Raw genomic sequence first — 15160 nt, 5'->3', positions numbered from 1 at the left:
GATATTAAACTTTCTCCTAAGAACCACAAAGATTTGATACCAATTATTGGAAATATTCAAGACTATCTAGGTTACTAAGAGGGGAGGGGTGAATCAGTAACCTCAAAAACTTTATCATATTTAGATTTTAATTGTACTAATTCAATTACCATTTAGTTCATCAAATATGATCTACTTGTGTGCATGAGAAACATAAAACATTCATAATACTTGAACACAATGATTTGGTGACCTAGAAACCTTCCAAATAGAAAGTAAAATTGGGGTGGCAATGATACCCACAAAAATTCAATACTGTAGCATAAAGTTGGCTGGTTAAGAATTACAATGATCACTTCTGATGATCTTCCCTATTAGGAGCAATTAGGATTGCTAAGTCAACCTTGTTAGAGTTTTTACAAACACACAATAAAGTATGCACTCAGTAAAGAGATTTGAGAAAAGGCTATCAAGTCTACCTTGTTAAAGGATTTGGACTAGTTCACCTTTTACGATGAAACAGTTGATCTCTGACTTACAACTAAATTGTTCATAGATATTCTTTGAAGTATTGATCACCTTTATGTGATAGATATGACTCTACTTCTTCTTTTCTAATATGGCCTTATAATAAACTTTGTCTACTACTGATTCACATTCGCATGCTTCTATTTCACATTATTGTCACACTTGGATATGATACAATACATTACATATATATCAATCCAATTTACATAATTGCAAAGTTGGCCAATATACAAGTTAACACCAATATTACAAAGTCAACCCAAATCAAGACACTCAGGTTCTGAAGACTGACTTGGTGAAGTTCTGATACTTGACATCCACTATCATTACTCGATATCATCATGCATTCAATAGAAGTAGAAGCTTAGTCCATACTAATCACTTTAATGTAGTCTTGAACTCAATTTGTACTGGTGACTCGGTAAATACTATGTCACTTGTCATAAGCAAAATCACTCAGTAAACACTAATCATCACATATGACTTGGTTAACACTAGCTTTATATTCCATGAACTATAAACTTGGTAGAAGCTACAAAGCTTGGTAACCAATAAATTGCTCAGGTTGAACTATTGGACTTCACATTACCTAAATGCACTTGGTAACCACTAGGATGCTTGGTAGGAACTGCAGTGGTCAATGGCTACTAAAATGCATGGCAAACACTGTAGACTGTTCAATGAGCTCAATAGCCACACAAAATTTGAATAAGTGTTGTCAGTAATAAAAAACTTGACTAAATGTCAATAGTTGAAATGATATGAAAGAGGATAGGAATGATGAAGAATATTTTTGATATATAATCAAGTTGGCAAAAAGATTGAATTTAGTTAAATGAGAAAATAGGATGAGTTAGTATGAAAATGTGATGAAATTGTAGATGCAAATCATTTTTTATCATCTACACTTACAATCCAAGACATTAAGAACACAACCAATGTGAGTTAAAAGGTAAATGCAACTAGTTTCAAATGATTATTAATTTCCCACCCAAATACAACTAAGTATCACCACATGTGCCAATTAGAAAATTAAATTTCCTTTGTGGATCGCAACAAATATCAAATGCATGATTTAAGGAACTTTTCACAAACTTATAAGATGCCACCTACACATCTTAGTAAATAATATGACAACTATTTTCTTATTTTTATTTGTATGCCACCCATGCATATCAGTAGACAAAAAAGCCTTTTCTCACCATTTTATTATTTTTTAAATCCTGTAATTTTTGTCACTTTATCTCTTCTCCATAACTTATTTTTATTTATTTTTAAATTGTCATCCCCCCTCTATTTTTGTGTTGCAAGATGCTCTTGCATGAATTTGTGAGCCTGAAGTAGATCAAGATGATTTGCAAACTATAGCAATGGAGGAAGAGTACAATGCCTTAGTTGGAGATCGAACAAGTGAAGCAATTACATGCATTGTTGATGACATGAAAGAATTAAGTGAAGATGAAGATGTGGAAGAGGTAAATTTTTATGAATCATGGGATGTTGAATATGAAATGAATTTGAAAGATAATGATGATGGTTTGCATAAGGATCTTGTTAGTGATGTGTGGTATGCAAAGTAAGATTGGTATGGTGTTATTGAGTTCATTACATGTGTATTTAATTCAACAAGATTGGAGGAGGATGAGAGTTATACTTGAACAAAGTTCATTGTGGAGGAGTATTTTCAACAGTAGATACTTGTTCCAACTAGGTGTTTGAAAAGAAGAAAGAAGGAAATTTATCAATAGTAGATACTTGTTCCAGTGAGGTGTTCGAAGAAAATAAAAATGTCATTATTAGTTGCTTCTTTTTGTGAATTCATATCCACAATATTTTTCCTACCATGGGTGTCTAATGTAGGAGCATCTTACATCACAAAAATAAAGTGGGGATGATAAAAAAAAAATTATTTAAAAAAAAATTGTGGAGGATAGAGAAAGTGATGAAAATTAGAGGAAAAATATTCTTAAAATAATAAAATGGAAAAATGGAGAGAAAAGGCTTTTTCGTCTACCGAGGTGCATGGGTGCCATAAAATAAATAAGAAAATAGTTGTCATTTCATTTATCAAGGTGTGTAGGTGGAATCTTAGAAGTTCATGGAAAGTTCCTTAAATCATGCAGTTAATATTTGTTGTGATGCACAAAGGAAATGTAATTTACTAATTGGCCCAAATGTTGGTTCTTAGTCATATTTGGATGGGAATTAAATATTTTTTTGAAGGTAGTTTCATTTACCTATTATCCTACATTAGTTATGTTTGTAATTTCTTGCATTGTAAGTGCCTATTTAAGCAAGGCATATGAGAATTTATAATCAAGCTCTCTAGAATGATCTCTTCTTGTCTAGAAGCTCTCATAATATAATCCCTTGTAAGAAAGATTCGGAGGTGAAAGAACTTGGTGTGTAAGATCTTAGTTAGGAATCTCTTCTTGGTGATGCTCTTTGAGTTCAAACTCTTTAGTTAAATCTCCTCTTTACGGAAGATCTCTTGGTGGAAGTTCTTATTTTGGAAGATCTCTCATATTGTAAGAATTTGGAGTTCTCTCATTTGGAGAATATTGTAAGGATTTTCAAGTATAATAAAAGAATTATCTGTGAAATATTTTATTTTTTCTTTGTCTCCATATTTTTGTATTTTTGCTTGTGAATTGGTAAGGGTGGTGTGGCCCTTCATCATTATTATACTTTTCAAGCTCTACATACTAAACAAATTTAGTCTTAAGCTTAAATGTGTCATCTTGGTAAGGTTAGATCTCATATGTGCATTTTGAGATTTAGAATCCAACTCAATTTTACTATCATCATCCTTCAAATACAATTTTAGATTTGTAAGCTTCAATTTATACTTTAGGATCTCATTCTCTTTTTTTAGTCTTGAAACTTCATCCCTTGATCTGATCTTTAGGCTCTTTCTAGGATTTATGATAATCTATTTTATCTTTCAACTTCTTAATGTAGTATTTTGCATCTTCATACTTGTCTTTTAGAGTATCTCATTCTTCAGTAAGAATATAAATATGCTTAAGAGCTTCTTCAATATGCTTTGGAAACTTATCTATATCCATGGAGATGTTACTCAAGAAGTTAGGCCTTCTCTGAATAATTTTTTTTGTACCAATTCTTATATTCTGAAATACTAGGGGGAGGGGGGTGAAGTAGTATTTCAAAAACTCTTGCCTAGTTGTGGATATCATTAACAAAATTATAATTTCCATATGAAAGTAAATTGATTATTCTAAATAGTAAATAAAACCATTAAATAATGTGTCCACACTCAAGATATTATATTTAAGTCCTTCAACATAGTAAGCATTGTCACATAAAATCTTGTCTGTGAGTTTGATAGAACCTTTTTCCTTTTATCAAATATGTTGCATCATTACCAAATCTTACACTGTTTCCATCATATCAATTCAAGGTAATGAACTTACTTTTGTTTCTAGTCATGTGATGTGAGCACCCACTATCAATGATCCATCTATTATTCTTTTTTACACAAGTCACAAGTGTAGTTGCCTCATCTTCATCAAATTTGTCCCTCATTGAAACATATGCCACTTCATCATCATGTTCATCAAATTGATCTCTTATTTCCTCCTCAGCAATGTAGCATGATATTTTTCCTTTATCTTTGTTAGAATTCTTTTAGAATAATTGAGAGGGGGGGGGGGGGTGGTGAATCATTTATTTAAGGTCCAATAATGTCCAATAAAATTTTTTTAATAAAATGGGGGTGAATCAGAAGTACTAGCCTTTTTACTTTCTTGTCAAATCCTTAATGGCATATAAAATTATCATGCATGCAATTAAACATTAAAAAATCATGAAAAGTAAACATGCATCACCTCATAACACAAAGGATTTTGGTGACCCAAAAACCCTCCAGGAATAAGAAGGTAAAACTGGGGTGGGGATGACACCCACAAAATTACTGCACAATTGATTTCAACCACTTCTGATGGTTTACCCTATTAAAGGCCTACCCTGTTAAAGGCTTTACACACTATCAGATGTGACCCTATTAAGGGATTTCTACACCCTTTTAGGAGTGTGCCCTGTTAGAGGACTTAAGAACATTCAACTTAGAATGCCACCCTATTAAAGGATTTACACATAGCTGTTAGGCCCACCCAAGTCCATGGGATTTACAGTCGCCTTCTCAAAAGAATCTTTTATCCTTCTCTAAGGATCTCCTATCCTTCTCCTAAGGATCTCTTATCCTTCTCTTAGGGATCTCCTATCCTTCTCTTGAGGCTTATCCACCTAGTTGTTAAGCTAACCTAGTAATGTAGGATTTCAATGTTTAATATAATGGTAAGAAAGTATTAGAAATATTTTGACCTGATAAAGATTGCAGCTCTAACCTTGTAGATTTTAGATCACTCTTCAGTTCTTTTCTTTGCTTGGCTTTTCTTCCTTGCAGTGCTAACAACTTGTCCACCCTTCAAGATCTATCTCCTTGAGTTCTTCCACTTGTTATGCCAATTCACTCTATGGTCACTTGATCAACTCAAATTCTTGATGCTCTATGCTTACTCCTCACTGTGTCCTCTTCTTGACACTGCACACTAGCCTTCTCTTGGCTTCTTCACATGACAACACTTATGACCAACTCACTCTCTCATTTTTTATCTCTGACCTATAACTCCTTATAAAGATGTTTTATTCTCCATTTTCTGCTCAAGTCTTCCTACTTATCAATTTGAATTAATTTTAGAAATTATTTTCCCTCCAAACTATATCTTCTAGAAAATCCATTAGTATTCGCCTTGAATTGGTTTGCATGATTTACATAAAATTCTATGACATCTACTCATCATCCTTATCATCCAACTGATTCACAAAATTCAATGTAACAAACTTATCATTACTGATCTGGCAATTCTTTTGACTTAACAACTAATGCAGCAACTCGGCATCATTGGTTTACTGATGCTCAGCATTAACTAGGTTACTAAGCTTCTACTACTAGTTACTAATGCTCAGCACCCTAAGAGATTTTCTTGGCATCTGAATAAATTTTCTTGGCATCCACTACCTTTTTTTGATGCTCGGCACCTAAAGGATTGCTTGGCATCTAAAGAAATTTTCTCGGCATCCACTACCTTTTTTTGATACTCGGCACCTGTAGGCTTGCTCGACACTCACAAATGAACTTAGTCAGTCTTTGCAAATGGTTTAGTCAAACCTTGGATTTTGTAGTGTCCATTCCCTATGTCTTAAAGTATGTCATTAATACATTATTTCATCATTGTCTTAGCTGATCCTTATACTTCATTACAACATCATAACTTCAACCTTTCTCTAGGTGTTCTAGTTACATCTTGTCAATTAACTAAGTGATAGTATTTGGATCACTTAAGCAATTTTCATTCCTGAAGTAAGCAATTTTGACATCAATGAAAAAAAATTTATTGAAAGCATTCTTTACCAATTCCATCATTCTTCATTCAAAGATCTTTTCAATCATTTCCAACATTTATAGTCCTTATCGTCTTCATCTCTTCTACTTATGTACTTGTCACCACCTTTGTAGTTCTTCTTATCTAGAGATCTTGTAGCAATATGGCCAACCTCATTGCAATTAAAAAAAATGATAGGAAATTTTCCTTTGAACTTACCTTTACCTTTGTGGAATCTTCTTGCTAGTAGTGCTTCAAGCTATTCTACATCCTCTTCATCTATATCACTATCACTGGACACATACTTTATCTTTTTCTTCTTCGTCTTCTTCTTCTCATTAGGTTCCTTCAATGACACTTTAGCTTTGAAAGTAGATTCAATATTTCTAGGTTTTTAATTATCAAAGTTAGATAGCTCAAAAGCAGTGACTCTACCTACCAAACCTTCAAGTGGTAGATAATTTTTTGGTATACATCTTAGTTCTTGAATTGTAGAAACTCTAATAACATATAGAGCTAGTAATGTTCTCAAGACTTTGGTTAGCACAATATCATCATCTAATTTTCCATTAGCTATTCTTGTTGCATTAACAACTTCTTTTATCCTTGCAACATATTGAGCAATATTTTCACCTTCTTCCATTCTCATATCATCAAACTTACCTCTGAGACTTTCAACTTTGGCTCTAAGAACATTGGTGTCTCCTCTATAGATGGTGGCTAAGACATCTCACATTTTCTTTACACTATCAAGACCTTTGATATCATCAAATTTGGCATTACTTAGGGCAAAGGAAGTCTCTAGCATTTCCTAGTTATGTTCTTTCTTCTTCTTCATATCCTCAGTTCTTGGTGCTCCAATAGGGTCAATATGCTTAATAGTTATGGTAGATTGTACATGATCTCCAAGTCCTCTAAGGTTTAGTTTCATCAAAATTTTCCATGTAGGAAAGTTATCTCTATTGAGCTTTGGTACTTCTCTTTTTGACATCTTGATCTTTGTGCTTCTAGTACCTTCAAACTAGTCCTCTTAAGTAGATGGCTCTGATACTAATTGTTGGAATTATTTTAGAATAACTAAGAGGGGGGTGAATTATTTATTCAAGGTCTAGATGTATAAACAAAACTTTTCATAGCTTAGTGAACCCATAAAACATTCTTTATGCATGCATCCATAAGATTATGCAATCACTAAAACTTGTAGGTTACTATCAAATCAACTACAAAAATGTAAACATGAAACATAATAGTTTCATCAACACACTTGACACAATGATTTATGTGGAAACCCAATTTGAGAAAATCTACCAGTAACATGCTACTCTTTTTCACTCTTTTGAAGTGATGCCCTATGAAAGGCCAACCCTATTAAATGTTACAATACACACTATTAAATGTGACCCTATTAAAGGATTTCAATCACCCTTTTAGGAGTGAGCCTTATTAGAGGACTTTAGACCATTCACTTGGAATATCATCTAGTTAAAGGGTTTACAAATCACTATTAGGTCAACCTTAATCCAAATTATTTACTCTAAACTGATGAAATTGTTAGAGAGTAACAGTAAGGCTTGATTTGATAACTACTTACAAATTCATTTGCAGATTATAGATCACTATTTTAGTCCTCCATTATGCTTAGCCTTCATTCTTTTTAGCTCTAATATCTTGTTCATGCTTCAAGCATTCATATCCTTAAGCCTGATTTCTTAGGTCACTCGATGAAGAAAAACCCTTTAATTCCTATCTTCCTTAAGTTCTCGCACATTAATTATTTTGCTTCTGACTAGTAATAGAAAATTAAGATCTTTGCCACTCATTTGTCATCATCCAAAGTAGGGTTGCGATAGATTAGGTAACTTCTCCTTGAATCCTCTTTGAATTTGCCAAAAAATAGTTTACCTTGAATTCTGTGCCACCAGCTCATCAATCTTATCTTCCACCTTGTTCACAAATTCCAAGAAAATAAACTTGTTGGCTCAAATTCATTGAATTCACAATCTTTTAAATAATGCAACCACTCGACATTATCTAGCTTCTGATGCTCGACATATACTACATTGCTCAACATCCTCTATGAAATCACTCAACACAAACTAAAGTTTATGTTGATCAAATAAATAAGATTGACAAATGAGTGTCAACACACTTAACCATACATGCCAAAACTATACATGTTGAATACACAGTGGGAGCTGAGCTAGAATTTCTTCATATGTTGAGTTAGTGAAAGTGCCAAGAAAACTACAGTTATTGCTGAGCAAAACACATTTTAGTATATGCCGAGCTATACAGAATTCAACATGTGTCGAGTAGATCAAAAGATAGTGTGTGCCGAGCATTGCAAACTTAATAAGAGCCGAGTAACATAGGAAACATAGTAGATGCCAAGAAATCCAAAATAAATGGTGTCAAGCATCAGTATTACCTCATGTGCTGAGCAATGCAAGATTAGCATAAGAGTTTGTGCTAATAAAAACCTAGATGTAAAATGGTTATGCATGAATCATGACAAGATAAGAAGATAAGATCAAATCCTTCCACTTACCTATGCAATCCTCATGTAGCCAATCAAAAAATTAGAATTACATGCAACCAATGGGTGAATTTCAAGGGTTTGAGTGGGAACACTTTATCCAAGGATGCATAACAATCCACTAATATTTATAAGGGAGTCTTGACACCATTGAAATAGAGTTGGAGGTAGGAAGGAATTACAGAGAATTTTTAAGGTCATTACAAAGCTTTTGTGTTAAAAAGATTAAGTGGACAGGATAGTAGTTAGACATTCAGTTGATCAGAACAAAGCAAGGGACACAAATAAATATCAGATCTCAAAAGATCAAGATTATAAAAAGAAGATTAAGCTATCAAGTTTATTATACCTAATACTCTTTAGCCATTGTATTAGAAAGGAAACCCTATGTTGATAGGTTAGCTTAACAGCTATCTTGTAGATCCTTTAAAAAGGTGAGTAAATCCTTTAACAGAGTAACACTTCATGTAAAGTGTTTGTAAATCCTTTAACTAGATCACTATTGACATAGTGTAAAGCCTTTAATAGGGTAGGCCTTTAATAGGGAAAACCATCAAAAGTGGTTTAAATCATTTGCTACAGTAATTTCATGGGTATCATCCCCGCCTCAATTTTACCTTCTTATTCTTGGATAGTTTCTGGATCACCAAAATCTTGAGTGTTATGTGGTGATGAATGTTTGTTTCTCATGATTGTTTAATGTTATATGCATACATGTTAATTTCAGTTATATGAGTTTAAAAGTTGTTAAAAGACCAGTACTTCTAATTCACCCCCCCCTCTCAGAAGATATCTTCCCATTAAGACATTCCAATAGTTTACTAGTGCTCAGCATCAACTAAACTTTACTTGGCATCCACTATTTTTCTTGGCATACACTAAATTAAACTTTTACTCAGCTCCAACTAATTTTTTTCTCAGCTTGCGCTGACTTTTCTCAACACCTACTATCCACTTGATCAAGCTTTATAGACAAACTTTGTGTAACTTATTCTTATAAACTTTCTTAGTGTAACTAGCCTTTATAACCTTAATTAGATTATCAATTCATCATGTTATCACTGTCTTAACTTATTCTTGTACTTCTTTACATAAGCATAACTCAACCTTTCCTCTAGGTTTTGTTGTTACATCTTTTGATCAAATCCTCTTCATCAATAAAATAAGTGATAATACTTAAATCATATAAGCAGTTGCCTTACCAACAAGTAGTAGGTTTGACATCAGTGACAAAAAATTTATTGAAACATATTGATCATACTTGTATGTTCTTAACAATCTCCCTCAAATAATCTCTCTCTTTCATTGTTTTCAATCTATTCTCCACAGGAGAATACTAGTGATAGATAGAAAGAAAATATGAAAGAACATGTAGAAGACTTCAATGAAATACTTGTTAAAGACAAGACACAAAAAAGCACACAAATTTAGTTAGAGAAGAAGATTAGCTACACACTTGAAAACAAGTTGAAGTAAATGATAGTTCATGACAAAACTTCATCTATTTGATAAATTTCTTTCATAAAAGTTAAAGAGGATTTAGCATTGAAATTATTTTTTAACCCCTATATAGCTAAATTAGTTTTCACACTTAAGAGGAGGTAGATATGAATACATAACAAAGATACATGTGAGTGTAGATACAATTATGCATTAAAGATTTTATTGGTCAATGAAAATAGTTTTTTGAAGCCTATGTACTTGAAAAATTAATGCAAAAGTAAATTGGAAAGGATTTAAACAATGAAATCGATTTCTTGAGTACCATTTGATCATGCAAACTATTAAGGATACCTTGGAAGTGAATTTTAGAGTGAAATTGAAGTGTGTTAAAATAAATTGAAAAGAAATTTTAGGAAGCCCTAGTTTTGAAAATTTAAAGGTATTTATTGCTTATGCGATCATAATCTAAAGGTTTAAGTTTGAAATAATAGAACACCCACTATTTGCAACATAAGTGAGAGACTTGTTGAAAATTTGGATAGATTACATAGTACGATGCTTTTATTTATAGAAATACATAGTCAAGATTGAGTGAGAAAATCTTGGAGATAAAGTTTTGAGATAAATACTTAGAAAATTTTCTAAGTACAACAAAGTTTATTTGTTAGGAAAAATAATATTTTTATCATAATAATTCACAAAATAATTTCAGGCACATGTTTTCTTACCTAAAGAAATTATAGTATATTAGAATGATGTATACATGAGCACATGACAATAGAATCAATGTAGACATAGTTACAATAGTTTTTCTAGTAACAACATTGAAAAGACATCAAAAAGAAAATTTAAGGAAATGAGCATTTTGGGTTAAGAAATTATTTTATTTATCAAAATGATGACTTAAATAATTAGAAAGGTCATCCTATATTTTTTTGATTAGATAAATAGGTTTTACAAGGACCCTGAAACCCAAGAGTTAAAATAATAACAAGGCTGATAATAAGAGTGAAAAGCCCAGCCAAAAGAGTTCAAGTTCAAAGGTCAATAATAAGCCCAAGGCCCAACCTAAAAAAAAAGACCATAGAAAAGACTAGGAACAAAAACTACTTAGAAATGACAAAGGCAAAAGCCCTGACAAAAAGCCAAAAAATAGATTGAGACAAAAGAATAGGCAGTGGATTAGTCCAAGTCATCCTATATGTTAAACCTAAGTGAGAAGAGTTAATTTGTAATTTGGCAGGCATGTATGGAGTAATGAAAGTTGACAAGTTAAAGAAATAAGGTATAAAAGATAAGTTTAACATACAAAGTGAACTATGATTTTTGTGATAAGTATGTTGTTATTTTGAGATGCAAATTCTAATCTAAAATCATAGTAGTCTGAATTTTTTATCAATTTTTTGTGAAGAGTGGTGAAAGAAAAAATTAGATATTAAAGATACCGACAATAGTAAGAGGTGTTTGTATTTATTTCTTTTATTAGAGAACAAAATTATACATTGCATATTTGGGTAGTGGGATCATCTTGCATAATTTGTGTAATTGTAATAACAACTCTTAATAGGGTTGAGGCTTGTAGAAAGGTAGAGTCTTCTAACAAAAATAGGGATAGTATAAAGATATAATACACTCCTAACATGGTTTTTATCTTTCACAAGATGCTTTTGATAAGTGGATCATGTTTTTGGTACCATTCGACTATTATTTTCTTTATCCATGGTTTCCCTAGTTAACAAAATATGGTTTAATGCACATGGATGTGGTGCAAAAGGTTATGTCATGTCAATTCTGATAACCTAGTCAATATCAGTGACATGAGAAAAGGTAGAGGTTTGCATAAGTTGAAGAAGCTTGATAATATAATGTGTAAACAATGTCAGTCAAGAAAAATGACAAAGTCAAGTTTTAAGAGTAAAACTCATACCTCTAAAGAAATATCAGAGATTGTTCATAATAACTTGTGTGGACCAATTGCAGTGTAAAGCTACAAAGGAGATAAGTACACTATACTATTTTTTGATGATTATTCTAGAATGACGACAGTTATGTTTCTAAAATAGAAATTTGATGCCTTCCAAATGTTTAAGTGGTACTTAGCAAGAGTTGAGAAGGAAATAGGTAAAATTCTAAAGTGTTTAAGATATAGCAGAGGAGGAGAATTTACATCATATGAGTTTGAAGTATTCTACAATGATAGAGGAATCAAAAGATAGACATCTACCCCTAGAACCCCTCCACAAAATGGAATTGTTAAAAGAAGGAACATATCTATAATAGACTATGCTAGAACACTCATGATGGAGAAAAATGTTGCTTTGAAATACTAGAGAGAAGCTGTAAGTACAGCTATCTATACCTTGAATTGTGTACAAGTCAAGAAAGGTACCTATTCAACACTTTTTGAATTATGGTATGGATACTCACCCAATGTAAAATACTTTAAGGTATTTGGAAGCAAATGTTACATTCTTAAAGATTTCAAGATTGATAAACTTGATGCAAAAAGTGAAGAAGGTATATTCCTAGGCTATTCCACAAGAAGTAAAGCTTATAAGTGTTTGAATACTAACACTAACAAAGTTGTGGAAAGTGAAAATATGAAATTTGATGAATATATGGAAGTACATGAGGTTGAACCTATGAAAGAGCTAGAAGAATAGAAATCATTTGTATACTCTTATGAAGGTATGCCTATTGAAGAAGATGCAACAAATCAAGCTACAAACCAAAAAGTTTCAATGACTGTTGAGTCCTAGATATGAATGTCAAGCTACATTCAGGAACTGAGTTACTCTTAGATGTCAAGTTATAGAATGAAGTTGACACACATTGTGATTCTAAGATTAGTGGAAATGTTGAGTTACCTAATAGAGATGTACATAGTGATTATGAAGCTGAGAGACAAAATTGAATAAACCAGAGTTGAACTAAGATTGTCCAAATATGTCAAGAGACATCATTCTACTACACAAATTATTGGAGATAAAGATGCTAGACCAATGATAAGAAATAGATTAAGAAATGATACATGGTTTCTAAGCATGAAAGAACACAAATCAGTAAGAGATGCATTGGAGGATGTAGACTAGAGTAAGGCCACGGAAGAAGAGATTGAACAATTTGAGAAAAATAAGACAGACTCTAGTTCCTAAACCGGAAGATAAAAATGTTATTGGTGCCAAGTAGGTATTTAGAAACAAGCTAGATGAAAATTTTGAAGTAACAAGGAAAAAGGCTAGATTGGTTTGTAAAGGATATGCACAAGAAGAAGGAATTGACTATGGAGAGACATTTGCCCCTATTGCTAGATTGGAAGGAGTAAGAACTTTACTTGCTTATTCTGCATACAAAGGTTTCAAAGTTTATCAAATGAATGTTAAATCTACATTTATGAATGGCATACTAGAAGAAGTTTTCATAGAATAGCTAGTTTTTTTTGTTGATGTTTTTTATTAAGTAAAACAAGTTTTACAGGGATCCTAAAACCCAAAAGTTTTTACAAAATAACTAAAATAGAAATAAATGTAAAGTCTAGCTACTATGTATCTTCTTATAAAAAGCCAAAACCAAAAGACAGGCCCACAGCTAGGAAAAAAAAGCCAGTAACCCTAGATAAGGACGAAACAAAAAATGAAAACTATAACTATTAGTTCTCCCTATCTAGAACCTGCAAAGTCTCTATAGCTTCATTGGCCCTCTGATTGTCTGTGCCAAACTAGTCCTAGTTCAAATCATCCGCCAATCCCCTGGTCTCCTTCATTTCTTCCTCAACTTTCCCAAAGTCCATACTGGTCTTATCTTCTTTGTCCCTACCAAATCTAGCATCCTTCGGTGATTCACCTAGACTATTGATATTCTCATTCAGGGTGTTCAAAGTTGCAATCACCTGATTAGCTAGGTTCTAATTAGAAGTCTCCATCCTTAGAACTCTTTTTTCAACCTTTGAGACTTGATCCTCCTAGTCAGATGGTATCCCTAGTCACTGCTTCTCATATGGTCATCCTCCTAACTCCTTTTCTCCTTGAGCTCTTCTATCTCATGAAACAGCCACTTGATAAATCAAAAGTTATCTATCATGTTGTTTTTAGCATTATTGAGTAGATTGAGCCCATATTCTCTCATATTGTCAAAAATTTCAACCAAAGTCGAGTTGATAAGTTCATCGAAATGGGATTTTCCTTCTCTATCCTCCATCACTTGGGGGTTCATCATCTCCCTAAAAATTCCCATCTTTTCTATTTTAGTGTTGAAATTTCTCCATGACCCCCTCCTATCTTTCAAAACCATCTCCCCATTGTCTTCCACCTGTAATTCTATTTTCCCCTGTGGAAAAGAAATAGAAGGGATAGGGCTTGAAATTGTAGGAGTCTGGTCATTTGTTTCTTCCAGCAGCAAAGCCTCCTCGGCCTTCCTTTTCTTGGGGTTCCCTAGCATAATTATCATATCCTCCTCAACCTTCTCATTATCCTCCCCTTTCATCTCTTCCTCTGACTCTATTTCCTCTTCTTCAACATTATGCTCCTCCTCCTCTTGTTCCTCAGACTTGGGGGGATTGGGGGTTAAGCTCTAACGGCTCTTTCTACTAGGAGCAATGCTGGTAGAGGGAGAAATTTTCTCCCCTTCCTTTGACTTCTTTCCTATAGAGGGGGTATTGTCCTCATCTTTCAAATTTATGCTTTGAACTTCCTCATAATCTAAGCTCTCATTTTCCTCATAGACATGGTATGTAAATGACATAAAGCTCTATATGGTTTGAAACAAGCACCAAGAGCATGGTACGAGAGACTTCATAAGTATCTTGTGAAGATTGGATTTGAAAGGACTGATGATAACAATAAGAACATGGTATGTAAATTACCACATTGTGAAGATTATTGATGTTAACAATAAGAACATGGTATGTAAATTACATAAAGCTCTATAAGGTTTGAAAAAAGAACCGAGGGCATGGTATGAGAGACTTCATAAGTATCTTGTGAAGATTGGATTTGAAAGGACTAGTGATAACAACAATATGTACATAAAGACAGAGAAAGGAAAAGGTATTTTTTTATCTAATTTTTTATTGATGATATCATATTTGGAGGACAAGATGCTTTATGCAAAGATTTTTCAAATGAAATGAAGCAATAATTTGAAATGTCTATGTTTGGAGAAATCAAATTCCTTGTGGGTTTACAAGTATATTAGATGAATCATGGTATATACATCACTTAGTAAAAATATGTCAAATAAATAATGAAAACTTTTGGACTGAATGATTCAA

This window comes from Cupressus sempervirens, chromosome 10 (assembly GCF_028749045.1).
Source record: "Cupressus sempervirens isolate cs-2001-9-10 chromosome 10, ASM2874904v1, whole genome shotgun sequence".
In the NCBI taxonomy this organism is placed as follows: Eukaryota; Viridiplantae; Streptophyta; class Pinopsida; order Cupressales; family Cupressaceae; genus Cupressus; species Cupressus sempervirens.
This window is presented reverse-complemented; position numbering follows the sequence as displayed.